We start from the raw sequence: 22,144 nt of genomic DNA, 5'->3' as shown, positions 1-22,144 counted from the left end.
CCAAACCTGTCTTACAGTAGATTTGTTTCTGGAGATGTTGTGGAAAGGTGTTGGCAACACCTTCGATGCAGATCTCTGTCTGTAATCTTCCTGCAGCTTAAAACAGTATGGTTTGATATGACCAGGTCTATGACAGTAATGACAAACAAACTTACGTTTTCTTCCAGACTTTATAGGAATAGTAGGCTGTGGCTTTGGTTTTGGGGGATTGGTTGTTGTGACCATTTCTGTTAAGCTTCCTGGACAGCTACTTTCTTTGACAAACACAGGAGATTTTGAACATTCACCAACATTAAATTTACTGTTCTCAAAACCTAGTCCAGCCTTACCATCTCTTCCCATCATGAGCAAAGAATCAAACTTGGTTGTGCTTGAGTTGAATTTAGCCAGTGTAGCCTTAGCTTTCATGAGTTCATCCTTAACCTAACTCAATTCCAAATCCTTCTTTCTCAGCATAACTTCAAGTCTTGACACAACAGCCTTCAAGTTAATATTTTCCTTTGAAAGAATAGCATTCGTTTTATTTCTTTCAATCCAATCAGCATATAGCTCTTCATATTGCATTCGCACATCTTCCAGAGACATTCTTTCATTACCTGCATCAGTATTACACACATTATCAGTAGTAAAATGATTTAAACATACTGACCTTTGGGAGATGTTGCGGTCAGGTGTGGCAACACCTGCGGCAACACCTAAAGGATTGACTTGCATAAGTTTCTTTCTTTTCATCAAAGCTGTCAGGGATGTGTGGCTTTCTTCTTCATTCTGTTCTTTATCTTCTTCAGAATCTTCACCACTCAAAGATGTGCTCATCCCTTTCCGAAGCCTGTTTGCACATTCATTGGAAAAATGATCATAGCCTTGACATTCATGACATTGCACCATGTCAATCTTCTTTGTAGTAGGCTTTTTCTTTCCTTCCAGCATAATTCGAGGCTTTTGAGGATCAAGAAACTTCCTTGATGATTTATCAGGCTCGTCTATTCTCAGATTTTTGTTAGCAGCCGAAAAAAGTGGAGCTTTGAGTTTCTGATCGGTCTTCTTTGTCTCCCTCATCTTCTTCAGATAATCACCAAACTTCTTTGTGATGAGTGACAACGAGTCATCTCCCAAATCCGATTCAAAGACTTCTTGAGGTTTGAAGAATGAGTTTGCTGTTGTTGACTCCATAATATTCCTAAAAAAAATAATCCAGAATCAGCTCTTAGTGTATCAGGAGTAGGCTCAGATACCACTTGTAAGGGATATCATAATTCATAAAAATTATCAGAATCAGATGTTGTCACTAGGTGTTGACAACATCCTACTCAACATGCAGCGGAAATATTAAAACGTGAATAGTAACAGCAAACCAACCATAAAAATACTCAAGAGTAAATATGCACAATTACTAAAGTAATAAAAAGTTGCACATACAAACAGATTCAGTTGTTATCATAAGGTGTTGACAACATCTTCAATAACACCTTGATTAACATGCATCAGAATTTTTGAAAGCATGAATAAAATAGATAAACAACCAAATAAATCAGACTCAGATTTTTAAGCAAGAGTATAAAATACTCTTGCAGCGCCTCAGGGCAAAACTTTTACTAGAAAATATTCAAAGAGTTTTACAAACCCTAAAACTAGTGAATTATTTCAAAAATCAATTTTCTCAAAACATGTGAGAAAATAAATAAATAAAAACAACTCCCTTAACAGTCTACTGAAAGTAGAACAAGAAAACTCAAGAAAGGAGTTGATCCGAGATGCCCAAACACGAGAGCAACACAATCTTCGATCAACAATCTTCAAGTGCTCTCAAAACTACAAGGCATCTACGAACAATAAATTCAGCAAATTGACAAGAACTCTTCAGCGTGAAAGCACTCCAGAAAGTCGAGTTCTGTCATCTACGTTCAAGCTCTATTTTTTTTCTGCACGCTCAAATCCTCATCTACGGCTTGATCTATCTTTTCTGCTCTCTCTCTCCTTTTCTTCAAGCCGCATCAATCTCTACACCCTCTTCTTCTATTTAAGCGTGTCAGCTTATCTCCAAAAAAGACTTGATCATATTTTTTTTCAAACTTGAACCAATCTACAAAGATAAGGAAATAATATTAAGTTAGGAGATAAAGATATATTATGATAAGTGCATAATATCTCCTAAAAAATAATCAAGTAAATATTTAAGCTATTTAAGATATATGAATATCTTATTCTATGATTCAATATAAAATAATTCCTATTTAAAATATCTCAACCAATTAAATAAGATATTTAAAAAGATTTAAACTTCAAGTCCAAGAAATCATATTTTAAATCTAGGAATATTATATTATCTCAATTCAAATCAAAACTATTCCTAGTTTAAAATATATCAAGCATATAGATAAGAAACACAATTTTAACTAACAATCCTAAAAAGGCAAAACACAATATTATAATCTTTCAAAACATGGGAAGATATCAAGGAATAATTATCCTTTCAATATTAATTATCGCCCGTTTGCGCTCGTAGTCAATCTTCCCCTGATTACATTCACGCGTTTGAAAATTTTAAATAATATATAGAAAATATAATATTCAAATGCCCAATTATATATACGTATCTTAGTAAGAAATTTTTATAAGAAAATTGAAGATATTTCATATAAAATTAATGTAATATGACTTATTTACTATTGATTATCATTAATTTATTCCACACACATGCATGTGTTGCATGTTTTGCTGATGAGTACTCCAAGTATAAAGTATTAGTTGATTATGTCGCACAAAAGATGAGTTTGCATCTGCGAGAAAGATGCTTACTTCATGTATTGCTCTTCTGGTTCACAAAAGCATATATAATGACTGAAATATTCTGAATATGTATAAATACAAAATTGAGAAAAATAATTAACGATTCTCATACCCTAAGTTTTTCTAAATTAGATTTTGATAATCTTAGTAGTAATTCAGTAAAACCTTTATAATATAATACTCGATAAATAAATAACTGTTTAAAATAATATTTTTCCCCGAGCTCTACTTGGGCCAATGTACTAAATTGATAACTTCGATAAATTAATAAGATAATTAATAATTTTTCAGAACACCATTTTATAAACATATAGTCCCATCAATAATATTATAAATTAATAATTCGATAAAATTACAAATTAACACAACTAGTACAATTTAGTAAAATATAATTATATTGTTGTTGTTTTTTTCAGGAAATTTATTTATATTACTGTTTTTTTTACATGGTAAAATTAATTTTATTACTCAATACTTATTAGAAAACATTGAGTATCACCTTCTTCTTTTCTTTTCTTTTTTTTTGGAGTTATGTGTATCACTTATTTATACATGTGTATATATATGTATAATCAATATTTTATATATTAATTCAAATAATATGATGCAGATATTGGTGAAACACAATTACTTTTAATAGATTAAATTTATGCTAGCTGAATAAATAAACACTCTTTAAAATAATAAATCCTTAATTTATTCATTAATTAAAATCTTTGTAAAATTAATTTTTTAAAAAAAGTTGAAAAATACATCCATGATCGAAGATGGAAAAATACATTCGACCCACGAGATAGGGGAGGGGTGAGAAAGAGCAAAATATGCAATACAACGAGCTACAATGTTTGCGGCTCCGCAAGCAAAAGATAAGGACAGGAATCTGGAAGAAGCTAGCAAGAAGGGAGCGTATGTCCTCTATATATAATATAATGGTGCCAATAGGTGATGATTCTCGATCCGAGCGGAAGTCATTGCTTGGGCGGCAAGGGAGAAGTCCGAGAAAACCAGAACATTTTCGAACCACAAGTAGAAGACTGTGGTGGATATATAGCAATGATTTATGCACCAAGTACCAAACCGGCCGGGTGATGAATATAATCAGGGACGGATCCAAAAATATGATTTAGGGTGGGCTTGAACTTAATGTTAAATAAATTATATATTATTACGAAAAGTGTATAAATTATATGCACGTGTGTGTGTATAACAAAAGCCAATATATCATGTTGTTCAAACTTCAAAGTAATGCTCTGCAAAATTTTGAAATATAAAATTCATCTATAATTGAATCAACATATAAATAATTAGCTAAATCTCGTTGAATAAATACAGTGACAAAAAATCACAAAGAAAGTCATCCTCAATTTCATTGAAAAGTGTCATCTTAACATGTTAATTGTTACAAAAAAAACTCACTAATTAATAGTGGAGACAAAAACATATAACCTCATATATAACAAGATAAATCAAAGGGATTTTATTTGTCAGTAACTGTCTCATCTTCATATACACATTTATATATTATAATATAATATAATTATAATAAATTATTTTTATTATTTATACTAAATTATAATGAAATAGACGTGGGAAAAAAAGAGTTTTGGTTTCTTAAGATTTTAGCCCATCACTATTATTTAAATCCAAAAATTTTTAACACCTGAAAACAAGAAAAAAAAATTAAAATGCCTAATGAGTAATGATAGACTGAATTGATTTTTTTTTTTAAAAAAAGCAAATATTTATTATATATAAAATAAAAATTTATAAAACAGATGATACATTACTATAATACATATATAAGTTAAATAAAAAAAATTTATATAGTCAACATGTTGAAGCCTGAAGGCGGATGGGCTTTGTCTTATACAAAATATTAATATTAAATATAAAATCCATTTTTCTCCCATAAAAAAAAAATAAAATCCATTTTTCTTTTCTTTTTTTTTTTTTAAAAAAAATCACTTTTCCTAGTTGTAACAGGGATCTGGGTGTTAGGGCCTAAAGGGAGGTCTTTACTTGACGGGCCAAATTAACAGGTTACATATTTAACCCAAAAAAAAATGGGCTGAGCTACATCCCAGGATAGCCCAACTTTAGATCCGTCTCTGAATATAATGCCACTAGCTGAAGTAGCACACAAACAACTTGAGAACGGTCCTAAAATTATTAATTAATATAAGTTTTAATGTATATAGATTTTGGTATGATAACATAACTTCTTTCGAACTTTAAATAAAATTTTTTGACCTCTTTCAAGAATTTATTTTTATCTTGTGAACTCCAATGAGAAGGCATTTTATTTGTCACAAGAAAATTTACAATATTAGCAAACCAAGGCATAGTAGTAGCATAAAATAGTTGATCATCCGGAAAATTTTCATTTATTGGTATTTCATTTTAAGATGATTCAGAAATTATTCTTGATAAATGATCGGCTACTACATTTTCTTTTCCTTTTTTATCTTTTATTACAAGATCAAATTCTTGTAACAACAAAATCCATCTTATTAATCTCGGCTTAGCATCTTGTTTATTTGATAAATATTTTATGGCAGAATGATCAGTATAAACAATAGTAGTAGAACCAATTAAATATGATCGAAATTTATCTAATGCAAACACTACTGAAAGTAATTCTTTTTCAGTTGTTGAATAATTGATTTGAGCACTATTTAAGGTTCTACTTGCATAATAGATCACATAAGGTTTACCTTCTTTTCTTTGTCCTAACACGGCTCCTACAGCATAATCACTTGCATCACACATTAATTCAAATGGTAAAGACCAATCAGGAGGTTGTAAAATAGGTGATGTAGTTAAAAGATTAATTATCTTTTTAAAAGCAGTTTCACATTCTTGAGTCCATTCAAATTGTGCATCTTTTGTTAAAAGATTTGAAATTGGTTTCGATATTATGCTAAATTTTTTTTTAAATCTTCTATAAAATCCCGCATGACCCAAAAATGATCGAATTTCTTTGATCGCGTTTGGTGATGGTAAATTAGAAATAACATCAACCTTAGCTTTATCAACTTCAATTCCTTTTTCAGATATGACATGCCCTAACACAATTCCGGATTTAACCATGTAGTGACATTTTTCCCAATTTAAAACAAGATTTTTTTCTTCACATCTTTTTAAAACTTCTTCCAAATTTTTAAGGCAGTTTTCAAATGAGTTTCCAAAAACAGTTATATCATCCATAAAAACTTCCACAAATTCTTCAATCATGTCACTAAAAATACTTAGCATGCATCTTTGAAAAGTAGCCGGGGCATTACATAAACCAAATGGCATTCTTTTAAAAGCAAAAGTTCCGAACGGACAAGTGAAAGTAGTTTTTTCTTGATCTTCTAATGATATTGGTATTTGATAATACCCCGAATACCCATCAAGAAAACAATAATAAGGATTACCTGCCACTTTCTCTAAAATTTGATCTAAAAATGGTAACGGAAAGTGATCTTTTCTAGTTGCATCATTTAATTTTCTATAATCAATGCACATACGCCAACTACATGGAATCCTAGCTTGTAATAATTCTCCCTTTTCATTTTTTATAACAGTGATGCCTGATTTTTTTGGTACTACTTGTGTTGGACTTACCCATTTACTATCCGAGATTGGATAAATAATTCCGGCATCTAATAGTTTTAAAACTTCATTTTTAACAACTTCTTTCATGTGTGGATTTAATCTTCTTTGTGGTTGTTGATATGTTTTAGCATTTTCTTCCAAGTGAATTCTATGTGTGCAGATTAAAGGATTTATACCTTTTATATCTTGCAAAGTCCATCCAATTGCATTTTTGTGTTTTTTAAGTAGTGTTATTAAATCTTCTTCTTGTTTTGGTAAGAGGGTAGAAGATATTACAATAGGATATGTTTGATTTTCATCAAGAAAAGCATATTTTAGTTCTATTGGTAAGAGTTTTAATTCAAGTTTTGGATGATCATTTTCTTTTACTTCTTCAAGTTCATTAATTTCTTCAAATAACTTTGATTTAAAAACATTTTTTGAATCAAAACTTTCCACTAAACAAACTTCAGATTGTTGATTTAAGTTTTCTTGGTGTATATTTTCTTCCACGATTGTTTCTATTGCATTATCATCTTCATCTTCATTAATACTTGGTTGTTTACATAAATTGAACACATTAAGTTCTAAAGTCATATTTCCAAAAGACAATTTCATTATTCCATTTTGACAATTAATTAAAGCATTTGAAGTTGCTAGAAATGGACGTCCCAATATTACTGGAATTTCGTTATGTACTTCTATTGTTTGTGTATCCAAGACAATAAAATCCACAGGATATATGAATTTATCGACTTGAACTAACACATCTTCTACGATACCTCTAGGTATTTTGATTGACCTATCAGCTAGTAAAAAAGTGACAGATGTAGGTTTTAAATCTCCCAACTTAAGCTTTTCATAAACTGAATAAGGAATTAAATTCACACTTGCTCCCAAATCTAAAAAAGCTTTTTTAATTTTATTTTTTCCAATAATACATGAAATTGTTGGACAACCGGGATCTTTATATTTCAAGGTAGAATTATTTTGAATAATAGAGCTTACTTGCTCCGTTAAGAATGCTTTCTTCTTTACATGCAATTGTCTTTTCACAGGATATAAATCTTTTAAAAACTTTGCATAAGAAGGCACTTGTTTAATAGCATCTAATAATGGAATATTTATTTTTACTTGTTTAAAAACTTCATAAATATCAGAATCATTTTTTTGTTTTTTTATTATTAACTAATGCATGAGGGAAAGGAATATGTTTATTTGACTCACATATTATTTCAGATAATTTATCATCAACTTTCTTAATCTTAGGACTCAAAGTATCATCTTTCTCGAAAGTATCAAGATTTTCATCCTTACTCTTTGAGTTTGACTGATCTTTGTTTTCATCACTATATGGATCATTAACTATTTTACCACTTCTAAGAGTAATAACAGATTTTACTTGATCAAATTTTTCTTGATTTTTAGGATTAGGTTGTGGTTGAGATGGAAATTTTCCTTTTTCATGAATATTAAGTGCAGATGCAAATTTTGCAAGAGTTTCTTTCAAATCATTCATAGATTGAATGTTTTGAATATTGATAGACTCTTGCTTTTGAATGTATGCATGAATTTCATCTTCAAAATGTTTTCTTGGAGGTGGGATATAAGGGGCATAACCTTGATGACTTTGGTTATTGTGAAAAGGTTGTTGTGAAGGTTGTGCATTATTATCGTTCCTCCAACTAAAATTAGGATGATTTCTCCAACCAGGATTATATGTTTGTGAAAAAGGATCTAATGTTGGTTTTTTAAAATTGTTAACATAATTGGCTTGTTCATGGAGACATTCTTTAAATGAAGGCAAAGTAGGACAATTTTTTGTAAGGTGATCATGTGTGTCACATATATGACAAACAATTTCTTGAACACTTTTAATTGATCACTCTTTTTCATTTCTAATGACTCGATTTTTCTTGCTAAAAATGCAAGTTTATCTTGAACATCTACATCATCTTTAAGATGATAAATACCACCACCATTTGTTGAATTATTGGTTTTACTTGGTGGTTCAATTGACCCTATATTATCCCAATTTTGAGCATTTTCTGCTAATGACTCCAAATATTCTATATCTTCATTTGGGTTTTTATCTTCAAAAGTTCCATTACGCATGAATTCTATCATTTGCCTATCTTTAGGTATTAAACCTTCATAAAAGTGAGAAACTATCCTCCATATTTCAAAACCATGATGTGGGCATGTATTAAGTAACTCTTATATCTATCCCAAAATTGATAAAATGTTTCCCCTTGTTTTTGGGAAAAAGTTGTAATTTGTCTTTTAAAAGAGTTTGTTCTATGGGAAGGAAAAAACTTTTTTAGAAATTGTTGTTGCATTTCTTCCCATGATCTTATTGAACTTGATATCAAATTTTGCAACCATGTTTTAGCTTTATCTTTTAAGGAAAAGGGGAAAGCTTTAATCGAACAGTATCCATGCTACAATTTTGATCATTATAAGTGTTGCAAACCTCCTCAAATTCTCTTAAATGCAAATATGGATTTTCAGAATCTAAGCCATGAAAATTTGGTAAAAGTTGAATGACTTGTGGCTTAAAATTGAAATTAGATGCATCAGGAGGAAAAATTAAACAAGATGGTGTACTAGTTCTTATTGGATTCATATGGTGCCTAAGTGTACTTGGTTGTTCATGTTCTTGATGATGATGATGATGATTATTATTATTATTATTATTATTATTATTATTATTATTATTATTATTATTATTATTATTATTATTATTATTATTATTATTATTATTATTATTATTATTATTATTATTATTATTATTATTATTATTATTATTATTATTATTATCATCATCATCATCTTGATTATTAGAATTATCGTCCATGTTTAAAATATTTTCAGTTACTCGAACAAGTCTACCACTTTGTTTACGACTCCAAACAATCATACAATTAAAAACAACATACTATTTACATAATAACAAAATTAAACTTAATTTATACCTCCCCGGCAACGGTGCCAAAAACTTGCTACAACTTAAATTGTAATTCACCCAATTGTAGGTTGTCTGCAAGTAATATACTCGTGAGTACGAGATCGATCCACGGAGAGGATGTTGTAAGTTTAATTTTAGCAATAATATATTATAGATGAAAATATTATTATAAAACTTCAAATACACAAATTATAAAATTGTCAAGGCTTCAAAGGTTCATTGTTGGTTTATTTAAGATTGCTTAATAAAAATAAATAAAAGAAACTAAAATAAGAATAAACATAAAAGAACAATGAAATATTTAAATAAGTATATCATATAATATAGTTTCCACTATATTAATATCAGATTAACCGATATTTAATACATGGTACCCATAATATATATATAGATGAATAAATATAAACATAAAAAGAACAATTAAATATTTAAACAAGTATATCATATAATATAGTTCCCACTATATTAATATCAGCCGATATTTAATACATGGTACCCATAATATATATATAAATGCATAAATATAAATTGACATAAAAGTAAATGTTAGATCAAATCACAATATTACATTTAGAACAACCGGCAGAGCTACGCTATCGTCTAAATAAAATATATGACTTTATGTTAGATGCGATAAAGTAAATGTTAGTTGCGGAAAAATAAATGTTATATGCGAGAAAGTAAATGTTAGTTGCGGAAAAGTAAATGTTAGTTGCGATAAAGTAAAAGTTAGATGCGAGAAAGTAAATGTTAGTTTAAATCATAATATATTATTTAGAACAACCGACAGTGTCACGCTATCGTCTAAATAATATATATAACTTTATTATAAATAGATACTTATATTTATAGTATATAATTATTGTAGTATTTATTGTATCATATTTGACAACAAATCAAGGTAACCACATTCAAGGTACCAAGCATTTGATGTAAATAGATAACAACAAATCATCCAAAATTATACCTACAAATAAAGATCAATTAGTAAAAATAAAAATAGAAAAGAAAAGAATATACAAAATATAAACAATCTTACTTGACCAACAATGAAACCTTTTCACCTTGACATAAAAAGATTTAGCTTTCCATGAACATGAAACTCAAGAATAAAGATAAAAGAAATTTCTTACTTGAACTTGAGAAACTTGCACACTCAAACTTTTATTCTCACACACACAATATTTATTTTACAAATGAGGAATTCTCTACACTCTTGCACACTACAAAGCTTATACAACACATCTATTTATAGGCCAAATTAGAGCAAGGGTCCAAGACTCATTAAATATGAAATAGTAAAGTTGGTGGGTGCTTGTCTCCTTGAATGTCAATACATTGACCCAACTTTAATTGGCATGTTTGATGCCGTAGACTTTCGATTTTGCTTCTGCACAAAACATATAACACGTTGCCCTTTGTCTGTAGATGTGTTTTGACAACTCATTCACCCCTTTTGGATAAAATATGAAATACTTATGATATTTTTACTCCAAGCTGGTCATAGTAAAAGTAAATCTGTCTCCATTTTGATGTTTGATTATTTTGATCATCTTAATGAAGTTTTTGGAATTTTTTGTCTTCTACAAAGTTGAAGATGCCTCTTTTGTGATTCTACAGGTTTTGAGATTACTCCATTATGACCTCTGTAGCTTGAGTAATTTTATTTTTACCAAACCTGCGCAAATCGTAAAATACAACATTTTAGTAAAACATTTAAATATAAACACATAACACTAAAATAATACAACTTCATAATTTTAATTTAACTTAAATTTTAAAACACACTTTTTAACATATAAATAATTACAAATTTTAAGTTTCATCAGTATCTTCGGGGAATGCTATTTTAATTCTCTCCAGCCCTTATCAATTCTCTCTATTCTACCCCCGATGTGGAGGAAGGACACCACCCGGACATCCATGAAGTGATTTCAGTACTCACCGATGGTATGGTCACGAAATGTACTGACCATTTTTCAGCAGCTAAGCGCAATTCCTTTTACTCAATGCTTCACAAGACTGCTATTAGGAATTGGACGCCTTCAACAAATTGTGCAGTGGTAACTAGGCCACAAGCGTTCATCCTTTATTCCATAGGCACTGGGAGTTCTTTTAATTTTGGGAAGTTGGTGTTTCAGACAATTCTCCAATTTGTTGATGGATGCTTGAAATCCACAAAGCTACCCTTCCCATCCTTGATTTATGGTGTTTCGGCGTCTCAAGGGTTCATTGTCGTGGACTGATGTTCCTGCTCCTGCTGCTATTGCTAATGTTGTGTCCGGTGTTTCCAACACGGGTGACAACACTGAAGAAATTGTGCCTACACCCTCTCCTCGGGAATTTTCTATTTCTACCACTCAGCTGCTTATGACTCGTGCTAAGGAAAAGATTGCTCAAACTCAGGAAGACCTGGCTTTTTACAGTACTTTACTTGCTAATTGTAGTCAACTTGGCATTTCTGGCCAAAAAAGGGGAGATAGTGCACATAAAGCTGGTCCGTATGGGACAAAAGAAGATGATGAAGAAGATGTTGATCACAAGGCTCTGATAGTGATCAATTTTAGATTGATTAGTGTCACATCCTTTCTATCTTCTCTCATTTTTGCTTTATTTTTATGATTAATATATCTGTCTTTGTTTTGTTCTATTTTTGTGCTTTAATTGTTCAAATATGCTCTAACTAGATTAACTCTTTTGCCCCACTTATGTTCTAAAATGTGAATTATAGAATCCCTAAGTGCTACTATCCATGTTATCCATAGTGTTGCCAACACGAGGGACAACACCTTCAGGGGAAGACTTACGATTAAGAGGGAGAAGTATTTTAAACTCAGGGGGAGTTTATGTTTACAATGTTTTTGCTAGTTTTGTCCAGAATGTCACAAAAGGGGAGATTGAAAGGAATTTTAATTCCTTAAATTTCCTTCCTCAATTAAATTGTATTTAATTAAATTGTGCCTTCTAGACAAGTTAGAAAATATGGTAAATATTCTATGAAATTTGAAATATACATAGGATAGATATTTACATTGATCGAATTATATCTTGATAAGGAATATATGTGATATATGTTTATTAAATATATTCAAGATATGATTTGATATGTGTGATAGAGTTTTATCCTACTTAACATTGTTTTCTTATTCATGTAGGACTCTATCTAAGGAAATCTTCTAGCTTTGGATTCCAATCTATAAAATTAGATTTCTGCGCACAAACAACTGGACTTCAGACGATAACTCTCAAGAGCTTCAGACGGATAATTCCCTGCGCATCTACTGAAGAAATCCGGTTGAAGAATTGAAAATTTCTGAAGCAAAGTTTTGCAACCTTCGTTTTTGTAGTCCCCATGTTGTCGTTGGTGTTAAAAACATCGGAGACAACACTTAGTGCATAGTGTTGTTCGAATATATTTTTTGTTTATTAAATTTAGGCTTACGGGAGTTGCATCTATTTATTTTATACTCTGATTATTTAGGATGCAAGTTTGATTTCTAAACGTGTTGAGAAATTTAGGATTTATTGATTTTTCGTAAAATCACTAGTATTATTTTGTAAGACAATTATACACTTTTCTAGTGATATTTAGCCCTAAGGCACCCGCACGAGTATTTTTTACTAGTGCAAAATTATTTTTTCATGTTATTTACTTTACGCTTTTATTTTTGCTGTACTGTGTTGTCTCCTGTGTTGTAACACCGCAGACAACACTACACGCTTATTTCACAAACTGCACACACGTCTTCTTTCAATTCGTTTGGGATCTTCGTAGATTCTTTGGATGTTCCCTATATACCAAAATTCAAGTTTTACTTGCTCTCAATCAGCTCCATTATTGTCCATTCTCAAACGATAATTAGTTTTTATCATGATTCGTTTATCATCCAGGAAACAAAAACCAAGAGGATGATTGGAAAGGGTAAAATAATATAAGGGCTCTATGTTTTGGATGTTCACTCTTCATATCCAGAAATTTTTATCAACCAAAAGTTTGGTACAATAGTCTTGGGCACCCATCATTGAAGATTTTACCGAGTTTGAAGCCTCATATACAGTTAGATGGTGATTCTTCTCATCATGCCACACCTTGTTCTATTTGTCCTTTAGTTAAACAAAGACGTTTATCATTTGTTTCTCATCATAATGTCTCGTTAAATGCTTTTGATACTATACACTGTGATATTTTGGGTCTTTATCATGTCTCTACATACAATAATCAGAGATACTTTCTGACCTTAGTTGATGATTGTACAATATTTACATGGATATTTATTATTCAACACAAGTCTGAATCATTGAGTGTAGTTTCTAGATTTTGTGTTACGATTTAAACTCGATTTAACAAAAGAATTAAGGCATTTCGCACAGATAATGCCAAAGAACTGACATTCACTGAGCTGTTCCAAAAGAGAGGGATCTCACATTAGTTTTCTTGCGTCCAAACTCCTCAAAAAAACTCGGTAGTTGAAATGAATCACCAAAATTTAGTTAATGTTGCTCTTTCACTTTTTTATAATCTCACGTGCCCATTAAAATCTGGAGTGAATGTATTTTAACATAAAATTTTTTGATCAATCGTTTTCTATATCCATTGACTCAAAATAAGTCTCCTCATGAGCTTCTATATCATAAACACGTCGATTAGCTTAGGGTTTTTGGATGTCTATCATTTTATCCACTTTATCAACTCCTTGTGAAAATTTTCTTCCAAGAGCTAGAATATGCGTTTTTTCTAGTATCCTCCAGGGATGAAAGGTTACAAATTAATGGACATTAAGAACAAAAGATTTTTATTTCTCGTGATGTGGTGTTCCATGAGTAGGGCAGGGATATCGAACCAAAATATCGACTTTTCGGGATACCGTACCAAATTTTTTCGATATATATAAATTTTTTTGTTATATCGAATTTTTTTTCGGTATCTATACGGTATTATTATGGGTTTTTTCCATACCAAAATTTCAGAATTTTGATATCGATATCGGTATGAATTTTTTTCATACCAATATTTTTGATACTATATACCGAAAACCCACCCCTATCCATGAGTTCATATTCCCCTTTCTCTCAATACCTCATCGAGAAATAATGGTTGATCCATTTCCACATACAGTTATGCCCCAACCCGTACCTGTTGATGCTCTTGAATATTTGGACAACAGTGGACTAACACAGGTTCAAACAGATTTAGTATCCCCTGATGCACATTGTAAATCCCAAGAATTTTGCATGCATAAAGCCCAATTCAGGCCCATGAGAAAGCCTTCGAATCCCTAAAATTTCGGCTCACTAAGGCTGCATGTGATTATGGAAAGTTAGGGCTGCATGTAATTAAGAAAACTTAGGTCTACACAAGAAAAAGGAAAGAAGAGAAAACTTATCTTGCATGGAAGAAGCTATTCAAGGAAACTTAGGGCAACCTAACACCTATAAATTGGGGTGTCCAACCTCATTTATTCCACACCTCATGGATTTCAAAAATCCTCTCTTCTCTCTTTTGAAATTCTCGTAAGCTTTCTTAGTTCAAGAGTGCGAGTTATAGTCTAATTTTTGTTTGAAGAGTTGCTGCGTACATATGAGATAGTTCGATGCGCCGTGATCTTGCTGCTGTATTATTCCGAACCCTTCAAACATTTTACTGTAATTGGGCTTATGTTGTTTTAAAATATATTCATCTATAAGTTATGATGTTTAGTTTTCGAAATTTTGTTCGAGCATGTTTTCTTTGTTTGGGTCATGTTATGTCATGCATGTTTTCAAGCACTGTTATGATTCAAATGAATATGGTAATGATATGATCCTTATACAATGGGATTGTAACCGTTGTACGGCCTCACTCCTTAGAGGATTAACATATAGGATAGAGTAAACCATGGAAATGAGATGAATTTCAGTTCTTATGTGTATATGTCGAAAGTCTATGTTTCATGATTGTGTTTTGGCTTGAAGGCCCATGTATCAAGTTATTTATGTTTCGAGCTGGTGCTCCATGTCTCATGTGTTTGGTCATGTTCACGATACGTTATGATTCTATGATTAAGTATATATGTGTTATATGTCTCGAACGGCCTCCACTTGCTGAGTGTTTCCAAAACACTCACCCCTTACCTTCCCCTTCCCATATGAAGATGAGAATCATGTAGACGAAGAGGAACAAGATATGTTTTGGGAATGTTAAAGAGAATAATAGATTTTATGCATTTTTATTTTGGATTTTATTCTTCCGCAATGTTAGATTTATTCACTTCATGATTTTCAAGTTGTAATATGCTTCCGCATTCGATTTTGTATTTTGGGATCTTTTTGGTGTAAAGACAATTATTTTGGTTATGAAATAAACTGGTTTTGGCAAGATTTGTACTACGAGACTTATTGTTTTACGATTTTGAAATGTTAAACAATATCGATGACATGTCTCGATCGTGGGGAGTGACATTTAAGTGGTATCAGAGCCCGCCAGGTTCATAATTAGGTTGGGTTTCCTTATAACCTTTTTGGTGTTCCCTCATAATGGGGAATAGGCCTTATGCATTCCCCTTCGTAATGATCTCGCGGCCAATACTCTTTGCGAAGTCCTCTTCGTGATGACCAAAGTCTTACTTCAATCAAATCCCATCGTTTATACTTTCAAAACCGAACTTTTGTCGTCTAAGAGAAGTTTTGAGATTCTTATAACTTTTCATAGGAAATTAGAAATCCAATTTTTCCAACTATTATGTGATCCTCAATCACGCCTTTTATCTACGTAAAGATCTCCAAACTTTCTATGCTTTTGAAATTTTTGGAAAACCCCTCTCAACTCAAGTGATATGTCAAACGATCTTTTCTTGATTGTTTGATGATCATCTAACATTTTGAGAATTTCTTCATTCCTTTCCATTTTTGTGATTTAAGGAAATGGCTGCACGTACTCTATGTATCCGTACTACCCATTACAGGCATCAGATTGCCTTAGATAACCATCAACCGAGGATCAATCGTCTAATATCCAGGATTGCTAGTGAAAGACATGAGAAAGAAGAATGGTATCAAAGACGGTCACCAGACGCATGACCCGGGAAATAAGTGTTATACAGGGCAAAGTACTACGTGCGTGGGAGCCACCTCTTGACCTGCGGGGCAAAGTTCTACATGATGGGAGCCATCTCTTGAACCCGTATAAGCCACCTCTAGATTCTCGGTGCTGCTGAATCAGGTCGCGATGAGAAAATGAAAGATTTAAAATGAGTTCATAATGGGCTACAATGGACTTCTATAGAAACTTAGGTTAATCATTTTCGTAAAGTAAGGACGAATACAAAATAGTTTCTATAGGGGCCCATTGTGCGGTCGTGCAGGCCTGGGCCTGGGCCCGGGGGATGACACACATGATGGTTCTCGTATTGAGCCACCAGAACCTCCACACTTAGTCCCCCATTCGTACCTCCTCAAGGACATCTCACCAGTCGTTATATCTGAGACTATCATTATCACATGATAACTGCAATTCGACATTGTCATCCACAGCCTTGTATCCCTTTCAAGACAACATCTCATATGATTCACTTTCCCAATCGTATAATAACTTGGTGCTAAATGTCTCCTCTTATTTAGACCCCTAATTTTATCATCAAGCCATAAAATTTGAATCTTGGAGGGCTACCGTGAAAGATGAGCTAGACGCAATTGAGACCAACAATACTTGGTATGTCGTTCCACTACCCTTGGGTCAACAACCCATTGGTTGTCATTGGTTATACAAGATAAAATATAAATCTGATGGAACGGTGGATAAATACAAAGCTCGTTTAGTTTCTAAGGGGTATACTCAATGTGACGGTGTTGATTTTTTTGAGACATTCTCTCCGGTTTCTAAGTGAGCCACTGCCAAAGTCTTACTTGCACTAGATGATATTCAACAATGGCAACTTGTTCAATTATATTTAAATAATGCATTTCTAAGATGAATTATTCGAAGAAGTGTACATGGATCCTCCCATGTGTTATCATCTCCCCTGCCACCAAGGCAAAGAGTCTTCAAAACTTGTCTGCAAATTACACAAATCTATATATAGCCTTCTTCAAGCATCTCATCAATGGTACATAAAATTCTAAGTTGCATTGCTTGATTCTGGTTTTATGCAATTACCGCCTGATTCACCTTGTTCACCAAAGGCTCGAGATCCAATTTTTTGGCTTTGTTATTATATGTTGATGGTATCATTATAGCCAGAACTTCACATATGTTAATTCAAGAATTAATGTCTAATCTTTAGAGCAAGTACTACCATGTGTATAATCTTCTAACAATTGTTGTGATATTCTATTCTTCATCAATATTCTAAGTATACTCTGAGAATATGTAAACTCTTCATTTGTAAACGAATACAATCATGGAAATAAAATAAAAAAAAAAATTATGAAATTAAAGTTCTCTTGACTGCTTTACACTATAGAAAACAATATTTTGGCTCCATGATGGTATAATCTAAACAATCAAAGATATTCAAGTATGTTCTTTCTCAATACATTCATTTTTCATGTTTCTTGTAAAACTTTTTCTCTCTATGATATGATCTTAACAAATATGAATCTTTAGTTGAGAAATAATTCAATTCATTTCTGAGTCATTTTCTGAATTCTCTTTTAATCTCCTCTCAATTATATCATCTATTAAAATAAATTGTTCTTAATTTTCATTAACTTGACTTACAAATCTTATATATAATTGAAATTATTATATTGTATAATGGAAATGTTGAAAGTGGGAATAAAAGCTTTTTAATTGAGTCAAAATCGAAACATGAATATGATATTTACATTACACTTGTTTTAACAATTGGGATTTTGCATCACATGTTTAAACTGCCTAAAGTATGCTAATTTCTCTTGGTTTATTATATGCTAAAAGCGTCTGTCTTATCCATTTTTCCAAGTTTATCAATAGAAAGAGTAAAAACCATCTTTGTTCAAACATTCCTAAGATCAGCCCAATTCCCCTCAACTTCCTTAAAAAGTGTGCCTTGCTCTTGACCAAATCTTTTATCCACATATAAATAAACTGACTGTCTCTCTCTTTATAATGTCAAATCAAAAAAGTGTCATTTTTTTTGCAACACAGAGACAGCTATTGCTTCACTCAAAGTGTAAGAAGCATCATACATGCATCACTCGCGGTAAATACACACTACTTCATCACAATTTGATCATTTATCCACATAAAATAAACAAAGCAAAATCAAGAACACAAGAGCAAGAAAGAAAAATTTTAGGTGAAAAATAACTGAAAATGGAATTCTTGAGCTACATGTTATGTGCTATTCTGGTTGTCTCATCACTTGTTCATGGAGATCCCCTCGTTCCTGAACTCTGCATATTTAGGAATTCGGTGGTTGATGCGGGAAACAACAACAATTTTCCAACATTAATAAAGGCAAACTTCCTCCCTTATGGAAGAGATTTTGTTATGCAAGAACCTACAGGAAGGTTTTGCAATGGAAAACTCGCCGCTGATTTTACAGGTAATAAACATATAACACATATGCAATATGTTTGATGTTCTATGTATATTATCTAATGCATATATTACACAATTATATATACAGCTGAGTTTCTAGGATTCAGTTCATATCCACCAGCATACCTAAGTGAAGTAGCCAAAGGAAGCAACATTCTCAACGGTGTCAACTTTGCTTCGGCTGCTTCGTGTTATTACGACAACACAGCATAGTTATATGTAAGATTTGACAGATCGTCTCATTAACTCAAACATAAACAGTTGTTAGAGACTAATATATATATATATATATGTGTGTGTGTGTGTGTGTGTGTGTGTGTGTGTGTGTGTGTGTGTGTATGATACAATAATATGTGATATTTTTAGCATTTGTATATATCTGATATGATTTAATCGTAATTTAATTATACAAGAGAGTTTCAATAATATTAAACATGATGTCTATTCACATATGACACATAGAAATGTTGATTGCAATCTAAACTCAAAAGACATTAATAAAGTTTTAGCCATTTTGATGTGTTGTAGATATATATTCTTTATGGTTGAGCCACATAAATTGCATTGTGTAATTTTTTCACTATATTTCTACTTTCATTCGTGTTTACAGCAAACTATGACGTTGTCTCAGCAGCTAGCAAACTACAAATAATGGCAGAGAAACGTGGTGAATTTGTTGGGAACGGATAAAGCTAATGATACATTCTCAAGAGGGATCCATCTATTAAGTGTAGGGACCAGTGATTTTATTCAAAACTATTATATCAATCCAATTCTCAACATTGTTTACACAACCGAACAGTTCTCAAACAAACTCATGAATTACTACTCTAGTTTCATCCAGGTTACACAAACATTTGGCATTTTCTTGGATATCTTTTGGCATATTAATTCATAAAAAACTTAAGAAACACACTAAAGAAATAAAAATCATAATAATTTCATAATGAAATAGCTAAGTATTTTCTTTCACATGGAAAATATATATCAACAATGTTTGTTTGACAGAATTTATACCATATGGGAGCAAGGAGAATAGGAGTTACATCTCTACCACCTACAGTATGCCTGCCAGCAGCAATTACTTTATTTGGTTTGGGAAGCAATCAATGTGTCTCAAGGCTAAATCAAGATGTCGTTTCATTCAACAATAAGTTAAACATTACATCTCAAAATTTGAAGACCAGGTTACCGGGATTGAAACTCGTGGTCTTTGATATTTACAACCCTCTTATGGATTTGATTGCAAAGCCAACAGATAGTGGTATGGTGAATAATAAACATTTGCAATTGGAAAATGACAATATTTTTTGTGATTTGTTTCCCCAAATAAAGAGGATGATATATTCCTACAACATTTTTATTTAAATTTCAATTTTTCTAAATAACTTTATAATGTTCCCCAGGTTTCTTTGATGCAAGGAAAGCTTGCTGCGGGACGGGCACAATTGAAACATTGTTCCTCTGCAATGAAAGGTCGATCGGGACATGTTCAAATGCCACGCAATATTTATTCTGGGATGGATTCCACCATTCAGAAGCTGCTAACCAAATATTGGCTCAAAGTTTACTCCAACAAGGATTTGATCTGATCTCTTAGGACAACCTTTAGGTGCAGCAACCCCCAAGCTCCACTTCTATTATCTATTAATATGTTACAAAAATTTCCTTAACACTAGCTTTCAATTCAATGAAATGTTTTTTTCCAAGTGATTCTTCAGTAACAGTAGAATCCAAAGCCAGTTCCTCAACATCATCATCATAGTTCTGCATAACCAAGTCACTTATAACATCAGCTATTAAAGAAAAAGGAATGAAAATTCATTAGTAACAGTGACATTGATCAAAGGAGAAGTGTGATGAAAAAACAAGTACATGCACTGAGGTGGAAATCAAATGTAAATAAAAGAATGATTTTTTCAGATATTCAGAAATTAAAAGGAATGAAACTTCATGTCTAACAGTCATACATGGCATAAAGAAGATGTAGTGACCCGTTTCAGAACCACTAATCCAAGTTTTAGAATGCAAAATAACTTAAAACATAATAATCAATTAAACTAGTGGAAACTTAAATAATTCAACTAAAACTACCAGCAAGAATACAACCGACACCAAAACAAATGTCAAATGATGTTATACAACCCCATCGAAAGTAACACTAAATTCTACCAATGGAAATCTGGTACAGTACAATCTACACTGCTGCAGCTAAATTACCGCTACCTCCCGGTCCGTCCAACCTAAGTTCTGCCCCGTAGAATGGGGTGTCCAGAACCAAAATCGAGGACGTGAGCTAACAATGCTCAGTAAGAAAGTATGAGTATGCACATGCTATGAATGCTAATGCAAATGAACGGGTACCGAAAATCTATCATGGTAAAAACTCTTGCTCACCAAATTGCGCCATGGTATCTAGCACACTCGGCCGTCGCATCAGGAGGTACTCCCATACCATAAGAAATACATGGAAATATTCGGAACCAAATCCATGGAATTCATTCACAAAAATTCGGGGTTGAGCAACCCCTCTACTATAATATCAAGGTATAGGCTTAACGTGATAATGCATGCAGCAAAATAATCGTGACATAATAAACGCACATAAACCATGTCATATAAACCATGCAAACACAAAACATGCATACTCAACCAGGGTATCTCGGATAGTACGTCCGTACCTCAAAATAAACAACCTAGAGATACTGGCTCTCTAGTCCAAGCCTATAAATAGATCATCACTGTATCACTAATTTTTTTATTAAAATCCTTAACTAGACTAATAGGTACTCATTGAAACTAATCAGAGTAGTGATATACCTGCATCTATAGTCAGTCCTTTGATGACAATTGCCCTAAAATCAAGGCACAAAACTGCTACGATCCGGTAGCGCTTCATCACCTCCTAGCCCTCGAATACGTAGCCCGAAAACCCTTAAAATTCGACTAAAAACTAGAGAGAAACATGGAAAAGTTGTGAGAAAAGTGAAGCTCTCGGCCTCTATATATAGACTCGATTGGAACGTCCGATCTCTCATTCGGAGCATCCGAACGCACTTCGGAACTTTCGATCGTCCTTCCGAATGCTTGTATCTGATTGGACAACACACTGATGTTGACACAGTTCGGATCTTTCGAACTCTAGTTAGGAGCTTCCGTACTCTCTCAATTCAAATACCAATAAAAACTCATACCTTGTCTGACTGACACGAGATCGGAGCTTCCGATCTGCAGTTCGGTGCCTCCGAACTGCTCGGTACTTTCGATTAACAACACTGGCTTCCGAACTGCTCTTCGGAGCTTCCGAA

General features: G+C 32.3%; 1 non-coding gene and 2 pseudogenes across 1 annotated transcript; 2 read left to right on the top strand and 1 right to left on the bottom strand.

Moving 5' to 3' along the window:
• Positions 1-423: 423 nt before the first annotated feature.
• LOC140888260 (uncharacterized) lies at positions 424-11,313 on the bottom strand (annotated as a pseudogene).
• On the top strand, positions 8,555-8,664 carry LOC140894103 (small nucleolar RNA R71). The gene has a single exon (XR_012153653.1). It is a non-coding gene; the product is annotated as a small nucleolar RNA R71 (small nucleolar RNA).
• Positions 11,314-18,529: 7,216 nt separating the features above from the next.
• LOC140893017 (GDSL esterase/lipase At5g03820-like) lies at positions 18,530-20,436 on the top strand (annotated as a pseudogene).
• The last annotated feature ends 1,708 nt before the right edge of the window (positions 20,437-22,144 follow it).

Source organism: Henckelia pumila, chromosome 3 (assembly GCF_033568475.1).
Source record: "Henckelia pumila isolate YLH828 chromosome 3, ASM3356847v2, whole genome shotgun sequence".
Lineage (NCBI taxonomy): Eukaryota > Viridiplantae > Streptophyta > Magnoliopsida > Lamiales > Gesneriaceae > Henckelia > Henckelia pumila.
This window is presented reverse-complemented; position numbering and strand designations above follow the sequence as displayed.